At 39.1% G+C, this 21,205-nt stretch overlaps 1 protein-coding gene across 1 annotated transcript in view; it reads left to right on the plus strand.

Moving 5' to 3' along the window:
- Window positions 1-10,056, plus strand: part of SMYD3 (SET and MYND domain containing 3) — a 799,439-nt gene extending 789,383 nt beyond the window's left edge. The window contains exon 13 of the transcript XR_007515309.1: window positions 9,979-10,056. The gene's annotated coding sequence lies outside the window, so the exon portion shown is untranslated. The remainder of the gene's footprint in view (window positions 1-9,978) is intronic.
- The last annotated feature ends 11,149 nt before the right edge of the window (window positions 10,057-21,205 follow it).

A 21,205-nucleotide genomic window follows, 5' to 3' on the forward strand; every position in this document is an offset into this window, starting at 1 on the left:
TCAAAGCTCAGTGGCTCAAAAATAGCCATTTATTTAGCTCATGATTCTGTAGGTCAGCAGTCTGGGCTGGGCAGTGCTCCTGGTTTGGCCCAGGCTTGCTGATCTCAGCGGGGCTCACTCATTGTCTGCAGTCTGCTGGCAGGGCGGCTGGGGAAATGGAGGCAACTGGGCCATGGAGCTCATCAGGCTAGCCCAGGCTTGTTCACATGGCAGGGCCCTAGGAACAGTAAGCAGACATGCCCCAATTTGCATGCACTTTTCATGCCTCTGATGCCTGTGCTGTGGCACATTTGCTAATGTCCCATTGGCCAAAGCCAGTCAAAAGGGCAGCCCAGAATCAAGGAACGGAGAAAGATACCACTTCCTGTTATGTTGTTAGTTGCCTCAGGTTGGCTCTGACTCATGATGACTCCATTTACAAAAGAATAAAATGTTCCCCAGTCCTGTGCCATCTTCACAACCATTGGTATGCTCGAGTCCATTGTTGTGGCCACTGTGTATTTTGAGTCCCTTCCAACCTAGAAGGCTTATCTTCTAGCACTATATCGGACAACATTTTGTTGTGATCCATAGGGTTTTGATTGGATGATTTTCAGAAGTAGATCGCTAGGTCTTTCTCCCTAGTCTGTCTTAGTCTGGTAGCTTTGCTGAAATATGTCCACCAAGGGTAACCCTGCTGGTATTTGAAATACCAGTGGCATAGCTTCCAGCATCACAGCAATGTGCAAGTCACAGCAACGGGTCAGTCTCAGACTGACAGATGGGTAGTATCTTTTTGATAGGAGTTACAAAGTCCATTGCAAGACAGGGAGGGGGTGAAATTGTGACCATTTATGCAATCCACCATAGTAGTCAACCTTTTTTGGGATTACAGAACACATAGTGAATTTGATAAAAGCCATAAATCTTTCTAGAAAAACATATACATATAAACAACTTGATTTTAGGATCAAGGATTCTTGGACTCGCTGAGGTCTTTTGTCTAATGAAAAAATAGACTTGCTACCTTTCAAAAATACTGGAAGGAAATTGTATCAATTCTTCATTTTAAATTATTAAAGGGAGAAAACATAACAGAACGTAGGGGCAGCAACTTACATGCCAAATGAACAGAGTTCACGGAAAGAACCCCGTGTTTGACAATTTTCTGAATGGAATTTATCAGTCAGCGATGATCCTGGATTAAGAGATTTACCTTCACGCCTTCTAGAGAAAGCATGATAGGCTTTTAAATCCCTCTCAGCCTGCCTCCAGATTTTTAAGAAGGCCCTGCTTGCTCCAACTTTTAATAGAAAGCAAACATGTAAGCAAAGGTAAACATTTACCAAACAACTTAACAGCAAAATAATTTTGGAGAAGGGAGAACGGCAAGGAGAACATAATTTAAAATCCATGTCACCAGTGGGTGACGATTTATTGTGGCCCCAGCCTCCATGACTGCTATTTCATTAATCCATAGTCATTGTAGCGGCGGGCTTTTTCACATCAGTAACCAGATGCCATTAGTTGCTCCTCTGGGATGAGAACACATTGAAACTGAAAATGAACACGCTGGGCATAATTTATGGCCATGCCATATGATTGCCAAGAGTGCGGGCGAGGTGGGCTGCCCAGCAAGCCTGCTTACTGTGGGAGCTGGGACATGCTTCCTCTAGCCAAGCAAGAGTGCTGGGCGGGCAGCAAGGGCGGGCAGCAAGGGCAGCCGAACCCTGATCAAGCTAGACAGCCACAAACCACAGAGGCCCCTCACTCACGCTACACTGCAGGGATGAAAGAGAAATTCCATGTGTGGGGCCTTCCCCCAAGTTATGCCCTTGAAATGTCTTTTCTAGCCCCATCAGGAAGTGATGTTATGCTCACTCAGAGGAACCCACTGAGATTCCACGGGGAGAAGATTCTGGGCATTGTCTGTGAAGCATCATGAAATCCTTTGACAAGCAATCACTGATGGGAAGGGCCAGGAAAACACTGGGGCCCTCCTTTTCCCTGTAGTCTTTAGAGGACTAAGATCAAACTGGTTGAGGAGGAAGACCAACACCACCACTCCCAAACTGGGATACTCCCTTAACCTTTTTGAGATTTGTAAACTTAAAAAAAATACAGGAATATGTTGACTCAGTCAACATATTCAAAACTAATTCAAAACATATTCAAAACCCAATTCACTGTCTTTCATATCTTAGTCACCCCATCAGCAGCAGCAGAGCTCTTCAGTACAGACACTCAGAGTCATTGCCTCCCCTTCCCCTTAATTATCAAGAAGTCCCTGGGCAGTACAAAGAGCTAACACACTCAGCTGCTGGAAGAAGGATTGGAGGTTCGAGTCTACCCAGAGGCACCTTGGAAGAAAGACCTGGTGATCTACTTCTAAAAAATCAGCCCTTGAAAACCCTATGGAGCACAGTTCTATCTGACACACATGGGGTTACCATGAGTCAGAATTGACTTGAAGGCAACTGGTTTGTTTTTGGCTTTATTCACCCTCTGAAATGCTTTTTTTAAAATTTTATCCATTTTTATTTCTTATCCATCCCCTGCCCCTTTTACAGGTCAACCTTTAGTTTACAGGTCAACCTTTAGGTTAGGAATTGTGTGCAAACCATTGACACCACTTAGGACCAATGACTATCTTAGGCACACGTTTTGTTGTTGTTCCTTTGTTTGTATTGCAGCAAGTGTATCTTCAGAGTTATCACTTAGAAATGGAATTTCTAAGTCAAAGAGTAAATGCAAATGATATTATCAGGTATTATCAAATTCACCTTGAGAGGAGTTGTATAAAAATGCCTGTTTTAGTAATACGTTTTAAAATTCATAGCCTGGGCTATCAACGGAGTTCAACAGAGATAAGGAAAGGCTGATGAAATGTTTCACTGAACAACCCAATTTTGAAAGTTCCATCACATTGTGCTGTTAATCGTAAAATGTCGTACCCCATGTTTCATGTTGAACCACATTATTCCTCCTGAAGTTAACTTTGTGGCACTGCCTTAAAAGAACTATATAATAAACAGGAAAAACCGCAAAAAAAAAAAAAAAAAAAAAAAAAAAGCCTGTTTTCCTTCAGTCTTGCCAACAGAATATATGTTGTCTAACTTCTGAATTTTTCGCTAAGCTGACAGGTTACATACAATTGGTATCTCAATATAGTTTTATTTTGCAGTTTTCTTATTATGAGTGAAGTTGAGTGTCTTTTCAAATATTTTAAAGTCTTTTGTCTATCTTATCATAAACTACCTGTATATGTCCTTGTCCATTTTTCTCTCGGGTTTTTTGGTCTCTTTTTTTTCCCCCTTGATCTTTAAGTTCTTTGTTTCCATATATTAGGGAAATTTCCCCTTTATCTGTGATATATATTCTCCCAGTTTTTTTTTTTTTTTTTTAAAACTTTCCTTCAATATTTTGCTTTGAGTTTCTTTAGATGTTGTTATGTTGTTGTTAGGTGCTGTCGAGTCAGTTCCAACTCACAGAGACCCCACATGTAACAGAATGAAACGTTGCCCGGTCCTAGGGCCATCCTCACAAATGTTGCTATGTTTGAACCCATTGTTGCAGCCACTGTGTCAGTTCATCTCGCTGAAGGTCTTCCTCTTTTTCACTGAATTTCACTTTACCAAGCATGATGTCCTTTTGTAGGGGCTGGTCCCTCCTGATAACACATCCAAAATAGGCAAGACAAGGTCTGGTCATTCTCACTTCTGAGGAGCATTCTGTCTGTACTTCTTCCAAGACAGATCTGTTCCTTCTTCTGGCAGTCCATGGTATATTCAATATTCTTTGTCAGCACCATTATTCAAATGCATCAATTCTTCTTTGATCTTCCTTATTCATTGTCTAGCTTTCTCATGCATATGAGGCAACTGAAAATACTATGGCTTGGGTCAGGCACACCTTAGTCATCAAAGTGACATCTTTGCTTTTGCAGATTTGCCCAATGCAATCCATCATTTGATTTCTTGGCTACTACTTCCATGGACATTGACTGTTGATCTAAGTACAAAGAAATCATTGACATCCTCAGTTTCTTCTCCATTTATCATTATTTTTATCCCTCCAGTTGTAAGGATTTTTGTTTTCTTTATGTTGAGGTGTAATTCATACTGAAGGTTATAGTCTTTGATCTTCAGCAGTAAGTGCCTCAAGTCCTCTTTCTTTGTAGCACGCAAGGTTTGTCGCCTGTATAAATTTCAATAATAGTCATATAAACTGGCGTTCCTTATAGGCGTATGGATATCATCCTATCACCAACAATGTTTTACTTCAGGATGATCTTGAAATGCTCTTTTCGACAGTAAATGAAATGCCATTCCTCTTCAGTTTATCCAGGAGATACAGCAATTACAAACATATGCACACCAAACAACAGAGCTCAAAATATGTGAAGCAGTCATTGCCAGAATTGAAAGGAGAAACAGACAGTTCAACAATAGTTGGAGACTTCAATACTCCACTTTCAATAATGGGTAGACTATCATAAGGAGATAGGGAGCTTGAACAACACTATAAACGGACATATACAGAACTCTCTAAAACAACAACAGCAGAATATATATTCCTCTCAATTGTACATGGAACATTCTCCAGGGTAGACCACTTATTAGGCCATAAAACCAGTCTTAATAAATTTTAAAAGATTAAAATCATACAAAATACTTTCTCTGACAAAACTGTAAAATTCACAGATATATGGAAATTAAACAACATATTCTTAAACAACCATTGGGTCAGTTCAAATCCACCAGCTGCTCCTTGAAAACCCTATGGGGCATTTTTACAGGTTTTATATATACGAATATAACAGAAGTGACAAGAACAGCTACATATAAACCAAAAACTGTTACCATCAAGTCGATTCCAACTCATAGTGACCCTACAGGACAGAGCAGAGCTGCCCCATAGGGTTTCTAAGGAGTGGCTGGTAGATTCAAACTGCTGACCTTTTGGTTAACAGCCAAGCTTTTATCCAGTGTGCCATCAGGGCTCCATATATATGAAATAGAAGTGACACGAACAGCTATATACATATGTGTGTGTGTATATAATTAAATTAATTCAGCAAAGTGGCAGGATATAAGATCAACACACGAAAATCAATTGTGTTTGTACACACCAGCAAATTTATTCTGAGGAATAAATTTAACCAAGGATGTAAAAAAACTATAAAACATTGGTGAAGGAAATTAAAGAAGACCTAAATAAATGGGAAACCACCTTGTGTTCTTAGATTGAAAGACTTAATATTGCTAAGATGTCAAAAACTACCTAAAGTGATCTACATAGTCACTGAAATTTCTATAAAATTCCAACAGCCTTTTTTGCAAAAATGGAAAAGCTGAAACTCAAATTCACATAAAATTGCAAGGGGCTTGGAATAGCCAAGAGATACTGAAAAAGAAGCAAAGAGTTGGAGGACTCACACATCCTGATTTCAAAACTTACCACAAAGCTACAGTAATCAAAGCAGTGTGGTACAGGCATAAGGATAGATATATAGACCAATGGAATAAAACAGAGTTCAGAAATAAATCCATACATTTATAGCCAATTGATTCTAATTCATCTTTTAATGGAAAGAGAACAGTTTCTTCAAAATTCCTGGGACAACTAGATTAAAAAAAAAAAAATTTTTTTTAGATAGCCACATGCAAAAGAATGAAGTTGGGCCCCTCTAGTTTACGCCACATACAAATATTAAAATGAATCAATGATCCAACTACGAGAGCCAAAACTGTAAAACTCAGTCAACTGGCATAATATAGTTCTTAAAGTTTATGTTCTACTTCCCGGTATGGTGAATAGTGTCTGGGGTCTTAAAAGCTTATGAGCGGCCGTCGAAGATATAACTACTGCTCTTTATTCACCTGGAACAAAAGAGAAAGAAGGAAATCCAAGAATCAAGGAAGGAACAGAACTAATTGTCTACATGAACCACTGCCTCCTCTACCTTGAGGCCAGAATAATAGATGGTGCCTGGCTACCACTACTGAACATTCTGATCAGGAACATGATAGATGAATCCAGGTAAAAAGGGAGAAAAATGTGGAACAGAACTACAAATTCTTAAAGAATTCACACTTACTGGACCTATTGGTTTTTTTGGGGGGACCTATTGAGGTTACAAGAGTCCCCAAGACGACGGCCCTGAGCTGTTCTTCAAATCTTGAATTGAAATTATCCCCTGAAGTCACCTTTAAACTAAGTAACAGTTCAGCCCAAAGAATAAAGATTGTCACCCTTGAGTATTGCATTTAAAAACAAAATTCTATAAGGCCAAAGGGTCAACAGCTTTCTTAAAGATGGCAAGGTTAGGGGGCAGGGAGATTAAGTAAATGGAAGTAAAATGACTAGAACAGAAATAATGAGAATGTTGACACAATGAGAAGAATGTAAGCAATGTTACTAATTATTTAGAGATTGTGGAATGGGAGTGGGTTTTGCTGTGTACATTTTCACCAAAAATAAAGTTAAATAAATAAATAGACACCGTGATAGAAATGTTCCAAACCTGGATTGGGAGATAATGAACCAACAGTTAAATTTACTAAAAAAATAGACATTATCAAGATAATGAGAAAATGATCCACAAAACAGGAGAAAATATTTTCAAATATCTGATAAGAGACTTGTATCTACAATATATAAAGAACTTTTATAACTCAATAATAAAAACAAATAACCCAGTTAAACAATGGGCAAAGGAATTGAATAGACATTTCTCTAAAGCTCTACAAATGGCCCGTAAAGATACGAAAAGATGCTCAAGGTCATTATTCATTATGGAAACACAAATCAAAACCACAACGAGATACCACTTCATACCCACTAGAATGGCTAATTAAAAACAACAACAACAAAAAAAAAAAACATAGAAAATAAGTGTTGGTAAGGAGTCCTAGTGGCAGTGGTTAAAATGCTTGGCTGCTAACTGACAGGTGGATGGTTTGGACCCACCAGCTGCTACACGGGAGAAAGATGAGGCAGTCTGCTTCCGTAAAGATTTATAGCCTTAGAAATCCTGTGGGGTTGCTATGAGTCAGAATCAACTCAACAACAGTGGGTTTGGGTTTGGAAGAATGTGGGGAAATTAGAACCCTTGCCCATTGCTGGTGGGAATCTAAAATGCTGCATCTACTATGGAAACAGTTTGGCAGTTCCCCTAAAAATTAAACACAGAATTACCATATGACCAGCAATGCCACTCCTAGGTATGTACCCCAAAGAATTAAAAATGAACACTCAAATACTTGTACACACATGTTCATAGCAGCACTATTCACAATAGTCAAATTTTGAAACAATCTAAATGTCCCTCAATGGATAAATTAGATAAATCAATTGTGGTATAGCCATACAATGGAATATTATTCAGCCATAAAAAGGAAAAAAATACTGATACATGCTACAACATGGATGAACCTCAAAAACATTATGCTAAATGAAAGAAGCCAGACACAAAAGGTTGCATATTGTATGATTCCATTTATATGGTCTATCCAGAATAGGTAAATCCATAGAGACAGAATGCAGACTGGTGGTTTTCAGGGACTGTAGGGAGAGGAATGGAAAGCAACTATTTAATGAGTATTGGTTTTTCTTTTGGGGTGATGAAAATGTTTTGGAACAACATAGAAGTGGTAGTTTTAAACACTGAATGTGCTAAATGCCACTGTGCTAAATTCACTTTAAATGATTAATTTTATGTTATGTGAGTTTCACCTCAAAAATAAAAATTATAAAAGGGAATGTGGCAGAAGTTACCACCCTTGCATTTTTCACGTATTTGATGGTGGCACTAATTTCTGTAATTCCTCAGGAATGCTGCTTTGGCTTGTCATTTTGGAAGGCAAGGGTAGTTCTAGTGGTTTCCACTTAGCCTTTAGTCCGTGGGGTTGGAAGCCAATATGGGGATTATGTCAGTGGCAAGTGTGTCTGTTCCAATGATGCATTCCGAAGCTGGGGAAATATCATGAGCCATGTCTGTGAACCCACTACAAAATGGACTCAGACCAAACCTACATTTATCACCTAATCTCCATAACTCTGTTGGACCAAAATAATTTTTTGTGTGTCTAAGTATCAAGCAGAGCCAGTATCTAATAAATTCTAAAAAGTCTGGGTGTTTTTCTTTCCCCAGTATACAATTACCCTGGTAACTGGCTTCAAGTCCCATTATAGAAGGTTTGAAGACTTACTTGCAAATATACTTTTGACAGCGTTACAGGATCCTTTCTCTAGGGCACAGAGCCTCCTGTGCAATCAAGAGGCTCCAGATCAATGAACTCCCTTAGGTCTGGAAACTGGGTGAGAAACCATAATTTTCCTTTGTAGGTTTCTTTTGATCAGACCTATGATTTTTTAGGTTATTTAGACCTAGTAATACTTTAGCAGGCTGCTCATTTTTTTTTTTTTTTCCATTCTAGAATTGGGCATCATGAAACAAGGGGTCCATGTGGGTCTAAACATTCTGGAAGCCTCTCTGTCTTTGTTGCTGCTCATTGTCTTTCAGCACTGCTACTTGGCCTCAGCCACTATGAGATCTCACTATTAGGGAGTCCATCTCAATGGTGGTATCTCCCTCAGTCATCCCGATTATAAAGGACAACCGCCACAAACTTTTTCCGAGAATTCTGACGCTTCCACCATGAATGTATTTTGCATTGCCTAAGTAAAGAGATCCCCCAGGGATCAAAGTCAGGGAATGAATGACAAATATTCCAATTTATTCAATCCTTTTGATTTCTTCTCCCCCATTTCACCAGGGAAGTTCTGGCATTTCAGCCTCATTGTATGAAGCTTACCTGAAATCCAGGTTTCAGTCAACCAAGCAAAAAACCTGTTAGAGACTCTTTCAGATGCTTGAGTTAGCACATGAATGTCAGAGTCTGGAGAAAGTGCATTCATATTGATAAACTCAGTCCACCCAATGTCACAAAATCCATTCTCACAAATATTTCCAAAGTTCCATCCAAGAAGAATTTATAAATTGACTCGACAGCACTGGGTTTTGTTTTTTTTGTTGTTGTTGTTTGCTTTTTTGCAATTCTTTTGGTGCATAAAGTATCTCCTCCTGGGTCAGATTATTTACTTGTTCCCTGGGGCAGGCTGGGATTGTGGGTTTGGAGGCAACAGGGAATAGGGTGGATATTTAGGAGACCAGGCATTCCTTATAAGGCAAATGCCTCAGGAAAGGCCATTATACATTACAGTGAATTTAAGCACGGAATGGGAGTACCCTCACAGAGAGAAAGATGGGGGGCTGTTTTCACTGCTGAGGGGGCCCAAAGATATTTGAGGATTCAAGGTTCTCATATTTGTCTAAGACTTCAAAAAAGTCCCCAGTTTTAAGTCTCAGCACCCTACTGCTTCCCAATTAATTCCCTAAATTTATCAAACGAATTGAAGAAGAGCATTAAAAAAACTAAGGCTCCTGAAAGAATAGGACTTCTGGCTAAAGACTAGGCCAAATATCTCCTTGTCCTACTTATGTAAAATTTTCCACTACCTCTGACCCAAATACCAGCAGTTCTACAGAAAGATGCAGTTTTGGCCACCTTGCTCTGCTTATTTCAAATTTGTGGTTAAAAATGGCCAATTCTAAGAAGAGATTATCTAGCTTTGTACAGGTGTTTGACATAGTGTTAAACATGTGACTTTAAGCGGCTAAGCCAATTCTAAAGAAGATACCCCCTTTAAACCTTTTCAACCATACTTGTGGTTTTCCAAACCTTTGTTCTAACTAACCCAACTCATAGTTAAAATAAAAAATGTTAAATAAAGACAAGGCTATAGTTTTTCTGTACCAAAACCCTTTTCCTCTCCTTGAACATTAGAATACTTAGCATTTTCACTTATCATCATCCTATTTCTTCAACAAACTCTTTGCTTTTATATTTCAACAGAACTCACCATCGTACTACTGAAGTAACTCAATTTAACACAGACTACAGATGTCTTTTTTTTTTTTTTTTTTTTTTACAGATGTCTGGATGTCAGCAAACATGTGATTTTAGTGGTCAGCCAGCATTCTGTCACCTGGAGCCATCCTTGCAAAAGAGGTCAACCCCTGCAAGGATGGTCGCCTGGAAGTTTGTAAATGTTAATCAATAAAAAATGTTTTAGCTATACCCTTCTGTTTGCAGTTTTTTCCTTCATAACCATCTGTATCACTGCAGCCCTCTGAAGCACTTTGTTCAGGTTATTCTGGCACTGTGTTTCCCATTTTGCAAAATGCTTTTTCACCATAATAAAGCTATCTGCTTTCACACCTAAACAGCCTTGTGGTTTCTCCACTACAGGTGAGCTTTGCATTAGCCTTGTTTCTAAATCTACAGCCCACAGGATTAGATTGTAGCCTCATTACCAGTCATATCTGCCATAAAACAGAAGAAATCAGAGATTCTTTTAAGGCCTGCATAGAAGTTCCCTTGTCCTCTGATCATGACTTGAGATGTAAGTTTAAATTCTTGAGGGTTTTTTTTTTTTTCTTCTTGTAAACTCTCTTCACGGTCTGAAGCAGTCAGTTCATCCATACTCCTTGTAGTCATCATTATTTTAATATCAACAAAGTGGGTTAATTGTAGTGGTTATATGATCTCATAAAGCCTTGTCTTCAACTTGCACTTCATCCCTAGCTACATGTGGTAATTTACATAATCATAAATCCGCTGCATGAAAGATGATCATAATCCCATTTCCCACCAGCAATGAGGTCATCACTACATTCAAGATCCAACAGGTGAGTAACTCAATCCCAGAATCCTATACTGAAAGTGGGGGGTTTTAGTCCCCTAATTTTCTTACCTAGTCTCTCCTATTTTCTCTCTCTTTTGTATTTTTGCTTTACTTTATTGGAGATTTCACACACTTTACTTTTCGAACTTTTTACAAGAATTTCCACTTCTGTTAGCTTTATAATTTCCAAGAGCTCTTTTACCTTCTGGTGCTCTTTTTAAACAGCATCCTGTTCTTATTTTATGGATTCAATACCTAAGGGTGCTAATGATATTGGGAGGAAGGTTAATATTTTCCTCTCTCATCATTTGTTCCATAAAATTGCCTTTTTCTTTGTGTTTGTATTAGTCTCTGTCTTTCACATTGTTTCCTCAAATATCTGGTGACTACTAGGTGTCTGTTCATAATTTAGAGTAGGATTGAATAAAGCAGATTGGAGACTTTCTGGCTTCTGATTATGAAATGTACACAACTCTCATCAAAAACCACCAGAAATGTGAAAAGATAGTAGAGAGCTAACTTCCCAAATCATTTACTTATGTTACAAGCCAGTAAAACCTTAATACCAAAACTTGACAAATACAGCACAGAAAATACAGATCAATTTCACTCAAGAAAATAGGTGCGAGAATCCTAAATGAAATATTAGGAAGATGATAGTAATACATAAACAAAGGATAAGGCATCATGAAATACATCATAACTAATTAGGTTTATCCCAGGAATACAGTATTGATCAAATCAATAAATGCAGTCTACTGTATTAATACATATTAATACATTAAAGAGATACTATCATATGAACCTCTCAATATGTGCAGAAAAAGCATTTCATAAAATTCAACGTCTTTTCATGAATGAATAAAATCTTAGCAAACTAGACATAAAAAACATTAAAATAAGGAAATACATCTTAGGAACCTATAACAAGCATCATATATAATAGTGAACTTTGAAAGCTTTGCCTTTGATTCCATGAAAAACACATTTTCTTAGGACTGTACAGGAAGTCCTTGACAGTGTAGTAAGACAATAAAAAAGAAATAGAAGACAAAACGTTCAAAAAGGAAAAAACTATGATTTTCTCAAATGAAATGTATATATACTTAGAAATTCAAAAGAATCTACAGATAAATTATTAGGATTAGTGATTTTAGCAAGTTTCTGGATATAAAAATTAATTTAAATATCAATTCTATTTCTGCATACCAGCAATAAAAAGAACCTGAAATTTTACAAAAGAAGCCATATAACCCAGAAATCCCACTCCTCGGAATATACCCTAGAGAAATAAGAGCCTTCACAAGAATAGATATATGCACACCCACGTTCATTGCAGCACTGTTTACAATAGCAAAAAGCTGGAAGCAACCAAGGTGTCTATCAACGGATGAATGGTTAAATAAATTGTGGTATATTCACACAATGGAATACTACACATCGATAAAGAACAGTGACGGATCTGTGAAACATTTCATAACATGGAGGAACCCGGAAGGCATTATGCTGAGTGAAATTAGTCAGAGGCAAAAGGACAAATATTGTATAAGACCACTAATATAAGATCTTGAGAAATGGTATGAACTGAGAACACATTCTTTTGTGTACGAGGGGGGGAGGGAGGGTGGGTGGGAGAGGGTTATTTACTGATTAGTTAGTGGATAAGAACTACTTTAGGTGAAGGGAAGGACAATACTCAATACAGGGAAGGTCAGCTCAACTGGACTGGACCAAAAGCAAAGAAGTTTCCAGGATAAACTGAATGCTTTGAAGGTCAGCGGAGCAAGGGCGGGGGTTTGGGGACTATAGCTTAAGGGGACTTCTAAGTCAATTGGCATAATAAATTCTATTATGAAAACAATCTGCATCCCACTTTGAGGTGTGGCATCTGGGGTCTTAAATGCTAACAAGCAGCCATCTAAGATGCATCAATTGGTCTCAGCCCACCTGGATCAAAGGAGAATGAAGAACACCAAGGTCACACGATATCTAAGAGCCCAAGAGACAGAAAGGGCCACATGAACCAGAGACTTACATCATCCTGAGACCAGAAGAACTAGATGGTGCCCGGCCACAGCCGATGACTGCCGTGACAGGGAGCACAACAGAGAACCCCTGGGGGAGCAGGAGAACAGTGGGATGCAGACCCCAAATTCTCATAAAAAGGCCAGACTTAATGGTCTGACTGAGACTAGAAGAATCCCAGTGGTCATGGTCCCCAAACCTTCTGTTGGCCCAGGACAGGAACCATTCCCGAAGACAACTCATCAGACATGGAAGGGACTGGACAATGAGTTGGAGAGAGATGTTGATGAAGAGTGAGCTACTTGTATCAGGTGAACACTTGAGACTGTGTTGGCATCTCCTGTCTGGTGGGGAGATGGGAGGGTAGAGAGGGTTAGAAACTGGCAAAACGGTCACGAAAAGAGAGACTGGAAGGAGGGAGCAGGCTGACTCATTAGGGGGAGAGTAAAGGGGAGTATGTAGTAAGGTGTATGTAAGCTTATATGTGACAGACTGACTGGATTTATAAACTTTCACTTAAAGCACAATAAAAATTATTTTTAAAAAAGCCATTTACAATAGCATCAGAAAACTAAGTATTAGCAATAAACCAAGGACTGTAATAAAGAAAATTATAAAACTTTAGTGATAAACATTAAATAAAACCTTAATAGAGAGATGTCATGTTCATGACTTGGAAGAAAATATTGTAAAGATGTCAGTTATACCAAAATTGACTTATAATCTTAATGTAATCCCAATAGATTTTACGTTGTGGAACCTAACAAGCTTATTCTAAAATGTATAAGGTAGGAGGTGGTCCAAGATGGCGGCACAGTCTAGATGCCTCACAATATCCCTCTTATAACAAAGACCTGAGAAAACAAGTAAGTCAGACATAGATGACAACTCTGAAACTCCAAATACCAAAGGCAAGGTTGAAGAATTGAACAAAATGCCAAGTGGAAGAAGAGACTGTCAAAAACAGCAGTCACAGAGAATTATGGATCACCAGCACCTTGCTAGCCAAATCTGCATGGTGTGGCCATATTGAAGCAAAGCAAGCAGCATCCCAGCTGGAACCCCCACGGCCTGGCGTAGCCAAAAAAAAAAAAAAAAACAAGCACGGGCGAATCTGCACCCACATCCCGAGCCAGAGTGTTCCCTGCCTTACGAAAGTTAAGTTCATTCACCTAACCCACTACGCCAGAGGCCTACGGAACTGTAGTGGTCCCCCACTTCCCCATCCATCCCCTCCTACATGCAGTCTCAGTCTGGCAGGACCCATTGCTGCCCTGCCACCTGAACCAGAGGCCTATGGACTGGTGGCGTCCTCTCTTCCACCCGCCCAACTACACCAGGGGCCCACAACCAGCAGCATCCACTTCTCTACCCAGCCACCCACACTGGAAGCCTGTGGACTGGAGGTGCCCCCTCTTCCACCCAGCAATCCCCACTGGGAACCTGTGGTCTGATGGTACCCATTCTTCCACTCACCCATGCCAGGGCTGCGAACCAACGATGCCCGCACCTAAACACAGCCACCTGAGCCGAGGCCTGCAGACTAGCAGTGTCCACTCCTCTGCCCGCCTGCCAGCACCAGGCGCCCAGGGACCAGTGGCATCCCCTTTTATGCCCAACCAACTGTGCTGGGGGCCCGAGGACCTGTAGCACCCACTCCTACACCCAGCTGCCCACACCATGGGCCCATGGACTGGCGGCGTCTCCTGCTCTACACAGCTACTGGTGCTAGGAGCCCACAAACCAGTGACACCCGCTCCAACACCCAGCCACCCACACCAGGGGCCCACAGACAATTGGCACCTCCTACTCCTTCCAGCCACCTGCGCTAGGGGCCAAAGACTGGTGACATACCCTCTTCCACACAGACCTCTAGTGGATAGGGGCATGCCCACCTAGTGGACAAGCACGGACAGATGGTATCCCCCCCTACCTTGCTCCCCGAAGCTCCCTGCAACCAGAGGCTTGTGCCCCCTCTGACCACCCCCGCATAGCCCTGTCTGCCTGGGGCTGTCAGAGTTTCTGTACCACTCACTCAATGACAGATGACCCAGACACCCTTGCGCTGACCACCCAGCAACCACCAGTGCGCACACACAACACTCAACCCAGCAACCAGTAAGAAAGCTCCCTGCACTGAAGCCCAGGTGACCACCCAGACAGACACCTTACCTCACTAGCAATACCAGCTACATCCCAAGCTGCCCTGCAAGACCAATGAACAGAGACCCGTGCTCAAACACCCAGCCGCTGCCCCACCCACCCACAGACAGGTGGTGAGAGTGCCAATGTGGCTAGACTAGCGACCAGAGTAGCATGCACATCCCACCTACTCACATATAGCAAAACAAAACAAAAACAAATAATCAGGGTGCAGTAAACACAAAATAAATAAATAAATATAGTAACACCTTAATGCCTCAGAGATAACAGACAATATCAAATTACATAAAGAAACAGGACAAGATGGCCCCATCAAGTGGCAAAAATAAAGAACCAGAAAACCTTCCAAAGGAAGAAAGGTAATGGAACTACCTGATAAGGAATTCAAAAGACTACTATATAGGGTTCGCTAAGAGATCAAGAAAGATATCACAGAAAACAGAGACAAAACCAACAGAAACACAGATAAAATCAAGAAAAACAAAGACATAGAATTCGGGAGAACAATACAAGAACAAAACAACGTAACAGACAAGTAGAAACTGTACAAAAACAGCAACTAGAAATTCAAAAGATTAACAATATTAGAAATAGAAAACTCAATAACCTGTAACCCGCTGCCACCAAGTCAATTCTGACTCATAGCGACCCTACAGGAGACAGTAGAACTGCCCCATAGGGTGTCCAAGGAGTGGCTGGTGGATTCAAACTGCTGACCTTTTGGTTAGCAGCCAAACTCTTAACTGCTGAGCCACCAGGGCTCCCAACAGAAGGACACAGGAGCAGAACTGAATCAATAGAAGACAGAATCTGCAAAATAGAGGACAAATCTCCTGACACCAATTTGAGGAAAAATCAGGAAAAAGAATGAAGAAAGCCTAAGCTTTATGTGGGATGCTATCAAGATGAACAATTTATGTGTTATTGGAACTCCAGAACAAGAGGAAATAAAAATAAATCATAAGACGGTTGTTGAAGATTTGCGGGCAGAAAACTCCCAATATCATGAAAGACAAGAAGATATCCATCCAAGAAGCTCAACAAACCCCATACAGCATAGTCCCCCAAAGAAGTCACTAAGACATAATCATAATCAAACCTACCAAAACCGGAGACAAAGAAAGAATCCTAAGAGCAGCTTGGGAAAAATGAAAAGCCACCTAGAAAGAGGAACCAATAAGATTAAGCTCTGATTACTTGGCAGAAACCGTGCAGACAAGAAGGCAACAGATGACTTATACAAAACCTTGAAAGAAAAAAAATGCCAGCCAAGAATTATATATCCAGCAAAACTGTCTCTCAAATATGATACTGCAGTTAGGACATTTCTAGATAAACAGAAATAGAGGAAATTTGTGAAAACCAGGCCAACCTTACAGGAAATATTAAAGGGAGTCCTTTGGACAGAGAACCAACAACATCAGACAATAGCCTGTAATTAGGACACAGGACAGCATCAGCCAGATACCAATGCAGATAAAGAATTCTCAAAAATAAAACAAAGCTAAAACACTGAAAACAGGGAACCAGAGACGTCAATCTGTAAATGATGACAATGTCAGAACAAAAAGGAGGCATAAATGGCACAGTTATAGAACTTTCATATGGAGAGAAGTCAAGGAGATATCAAGAAATAAAAGACTACTTTAAACTTGGGAAGTTAAAGATAAATTTCAAGGTAACTACAAAGAAAGTTAACAAAATTATCAAAATAAAAAAGAAGAAAAACACAAAGACTAGCAAGCACAAAATCAACAACAATAAAAGAAATGAAAAGAAAATCCACAAACAAAAAGAATGCAGCACAGAAATTAAGTGGAACAAAGAACCCATCAATACCACAAAAAAAAGCACAACAAAACGACAGCAGTAATTTCATACCCTTTGATAATCACACTGAATGTGAATGGCTTAAATGCACAAGTATAGAGACAGACAGTGGCAGAATGGATTAAAAAAATGACCACAAAACATGACCCATCAATATGCTGTCTACAAGAGACACACCTTAGAAACAAAGACATAAACAAAAACTCAAAGGATGGAAAAAAATATATCAAGCAAACACTAACCACAAAAAAAAAAAAAGAGCAAGAATAGCACTATTAATCTCTGATAAATAGACTTTATGGCAAAATCCACCATAAAAGAATATATAATGATTAATGGGTCAATCTACCAAGAGGACATAGCCATAATAAATATATATGCACCCAATGACAGAACTCCAAAATACATAAACTCTAACCCCACTGAAAAGAGAAATAGACAGTTTCACAATAATAATAGGAGACTTCAACACACCACTTTCAATGAAGGACAGAACAGCCAGAGAGAAACTCAACAAAGATACAGAAGATCTAAACGCCACAATCAACCAACTCGACCTGATAAGACAAATACAGGACACTCCACCCAACAACAGCAAATATACATTCTTTTCCAATACACGTGGATCATTCTCCAGAACAGACTATATTTTAGGCCACAAAGCAAACCTCAATAAAATCCAAAATTACAAAATAATACAAAGCATTTTCTCTGATTACAATGCTATGAAAGTAGAAATCAATAACAGGAAGAGGAAGTGAAAAAATTAAATATGTGGAGACTGACAACTTGCTTAAAAACCACTGGGTAATAGAAAACATCAAAGATAAAATTTTAAAATTCCTAGAATCAAGAGGATGAAAACACAACATACCAAAAACTTTGGGACGAGCAAAAGCAGCGCTAAGAGGTCAATTTACAGCAATAAACGCACATACCAAAAAAGAAGAGCCAAAATCAAAACACTAACCTTACAACTCGAACAAATAGAAAGACAGCAGAAAAGAATTCCATGGTTACCAAAAGAAAGGAAATAATGAAGATTGGAGCAGAAATAAAAGAAACAGAACAGAAAAACAAATGAAAGAATCAACAAGATCAGAAGTTGGTTCTTGAAAGGATCAATAAAATTGACAAACCACTGGCCAAAATGACAAAAGAAAAGCAAGAGAAGAAGCAAATAACCCAAATAAGAAAAATGAGATGGGTGACATTACAACAGAACCAAATGAAATAAAAAGGATCATAACAGAATACTATGAAAAACTGTACTCCAATAAATTTGAAAATCTTAGAGGAAAGGGACAAACTTCTAGAAACACACCACCTACCTAAACTAACATAAACTGAGGTAGAAAAAATAAACAGACTCATAAACAAATAATAGATTGAAGAGGTAATGAAAAAAACTCCCAACAAACAAAGCCCTGGCCTGCATGGCTTCACCAGAGAATTCTACCAAATGCTCAAAGAAGAGCTACATCGGTATTACTTAAAAGGAAGGAATACTTCCAAATTCATTCTCTGAACCTAGGACAACCCTGATACCAAAGCCAAAATACCACAAAAAAAGAAAATTACAGACCAAAATCCCTCATGAATATAGACGTAAAAATTCTCAACAAAATTCTAGCCAACAGAATTCAACAGCATATCAAAAAAATAATACATCATGACCATCTGTGATTCATACCAAGTATGCAAAGATATTAGAAAATCAATCACATAATCCACCACATAAACAAAAGAACCACATGATCATCTCAATCAACGCAGAAAAGGCATTTAATGAAGTCTTACACCCACCCCTGATAAAAACTCTCAGAAAAATAGGAATAGGAATGAAATTCCTCAACATAATAAAGGACTCTGACATGAAACCAACAGCTAATATTATTCTCAACAGAGAAAGACTGAAAGTATTCTCCTGAGACAAGGAACCACACATACTCAACATTGTACTGGAAGTCCTAGCTACAGCAATAAGGCAAGAAAAGGAAATAAAGGGCATTCAAATTGGTAAGGAAGAGGTACAAATATTCCAATTCACAGGTGATATAATCCTATACATAGAAAATCCTGAAGATTCCATAAGAAGGCTACTGGAACTAATAGAGGTAGTGAGCAAAGTAGCAAGATACAAGATCAACATACAAAAATCAGATTCCTCTAAGAGAACTTTGAAAAACAGAACAGGAAAACAATATCATTCACAATGGTCCCCCAAAAGATAAAGTACTTTGGAATAAATCTAACCAGAGACATAAAAGACCTGTACAAAGAAAACTACAAAATGCTACTGCTAGAAATCAAGAGACCTACATAAATGGAAAAACATACCATGCTCATGAATAGAAAGACTTAACATTGTGAAAAAGTCAATAATACTCAAACCAATCTATATATAATCAATCCCAATTCCAACAGCATTCTTTAACCAGATGGAAAAACTAATCACCAACTTTATATGGAAAGCAAGGAGGTCCTGGATAAGTAAAGCATTACTGAAGAAGACGAATAAAGCAGAAGGCCTCACACTACCTGATCTCAGAACCTACTATACAGCCACAGTTGTCAAAACAGCCTGATGTGAGTACAACAGACACTTAGACCGATGCGACAGAATTGAGAACCGAGATGTAAATTCATCCACCTATGGACAGATCATCTTCGACAACGGGCCAAAGTCCGTTAAATGGGGAAAAGACACTCTCCTTAACAAATTGTGCTGGCAAAACTGGATGTCTCTCTGTAGAGAAAAAGAAAACAGGGCCCATACGTCACACCATATGCAAAAACTAACTCAAAATGGGTCAAAAACCTAAAGGTAAAACCTAAAAGCAAAAAGATCATGGAAGAAAAAATACAGACAACATGAAACCAAACGAAAACCAAACTTGTTGATTCTGACTCAAAAGTGACCCTATAGGAAAGAGTAGAACTGCCCATAGGGTTTCCAAGGAGTGACTGCTGGATTTGAACTACTGACCTTTTCGTAAGCAGCTGAGCTATTAACCACTGCGTCACCAGGGCTCTGGGAGACAACAGTAGGGGCCCTGATATATGGCATAGATAGAATACCAAACATGACTAAAAATGCGAAACAGAAGATGAACTAGATAAATAGGACCTCCTAAAAATTAAACACTTATGTTTATCAAAAGACTCCTGCAAAAGAGTAAAAATAGAACCTACAGACTGGGAAGAAACTCTTGGCTATGACATATCCAACAAGGGTCTAATCTCTATATTTTATAGAAAACGTCAACACTTCAACAACAAAAAGACAAACAATCCAATTAAAAAATGGGCAAAGGATATGAACAGACACTTAACCAAAGAGACATTCAGGCAGCTAACAAAACACATGAAGGGATGCTTGCAACCATTAGCCATTAAAAAAAAAAAAGAGAGAGATGCAAATCAAAACTACAATGAGACACCATCTCGTCCTACAATAATGGCACAGGGGAGAGAGAGATGTTCTAGGCTGGTACAATGTACAAAAGGAAGAAATGGCTGAGCCACCTAGTGATGAATCTGACCAGATGGTGTGGGTTAGATGTGGTACCAAACCCAGTGCCGTCAAGTCGATTCCGACTCACAGTGACCCTACAGGACAGAGTAGAACTGTCTCATAGTTTCCAAGGAGCGCCTGGCGGATTTGAACTGCTGACCCTTTGGTTAGTACCCGTAGCACTTAACCACTACACCACCAGGGTTTCCAGATGTGAGGACTGGCTAAAATGTTAAGTGGTTGCTGCAGAGACTTATCACACCACTCATGTCACTGTGAAAAGAGAGCAAAACCCCCAGCTGGTGGGGAAGGAACGCCTTTGATCCTGGGGTGCCAGGGGTGGGAGAAATATTATTAACCTCTCTAGAATTAAATACCTGTGGATACACAGAAAGGGGGAGACAATGGGAAGATGTTTTCATTCTTTTGTACTTGTTAAATTTTGAACAATGTGACTATTAAAAAAAAAAACTATTAAAAATACAAAAAAAAAAAAGAAACAGAAAGTAACAAATATTGGCTAGATTGCAGACAGACTGGAACTCTTACACACTGCTGGTGGGGATGTAACATAGTACAACTACTATGGAAAATGGTATGGTGTTTCCTTAAAAAGCTAGAAATAGAAATACCATATGATCCAGCAATCCCACTCCTACATATATACCCTATAGAAATGAGCTGTGACACAAATAGACATATGCACACCCATTTTTCATTGCAGCGTTATTCACAATAGCAAAAAGTTGGAAACAACCAAAGTGCCCATCACAGGATGAATGGATAAACAAACTGTGGTACATATACATACACACAGTGGAATACTACGCAATGATCAAAAATAATGATGAATCCATGAAACATCTCACAACGTGAATGAATTTGGAGAATATTACGCTGAATAAAATAAGTCAATCATAAAAGAACAAATATTGTATG

Source organism: Elephas maximus, chromosome 24, assembly GCF_024166365.1.
Source record: "Elephas maximus indicus isolate mEleMax1 chromosome 24, mEleMax1 primary haplotype, whole genome shotgun sequence".
Taxonomy (NCBI): Eukaryota; Metazoa; Chordata; class Mammalia; order Proboscidea; family Elephantidae; genus Elephas; species Elephas maximus.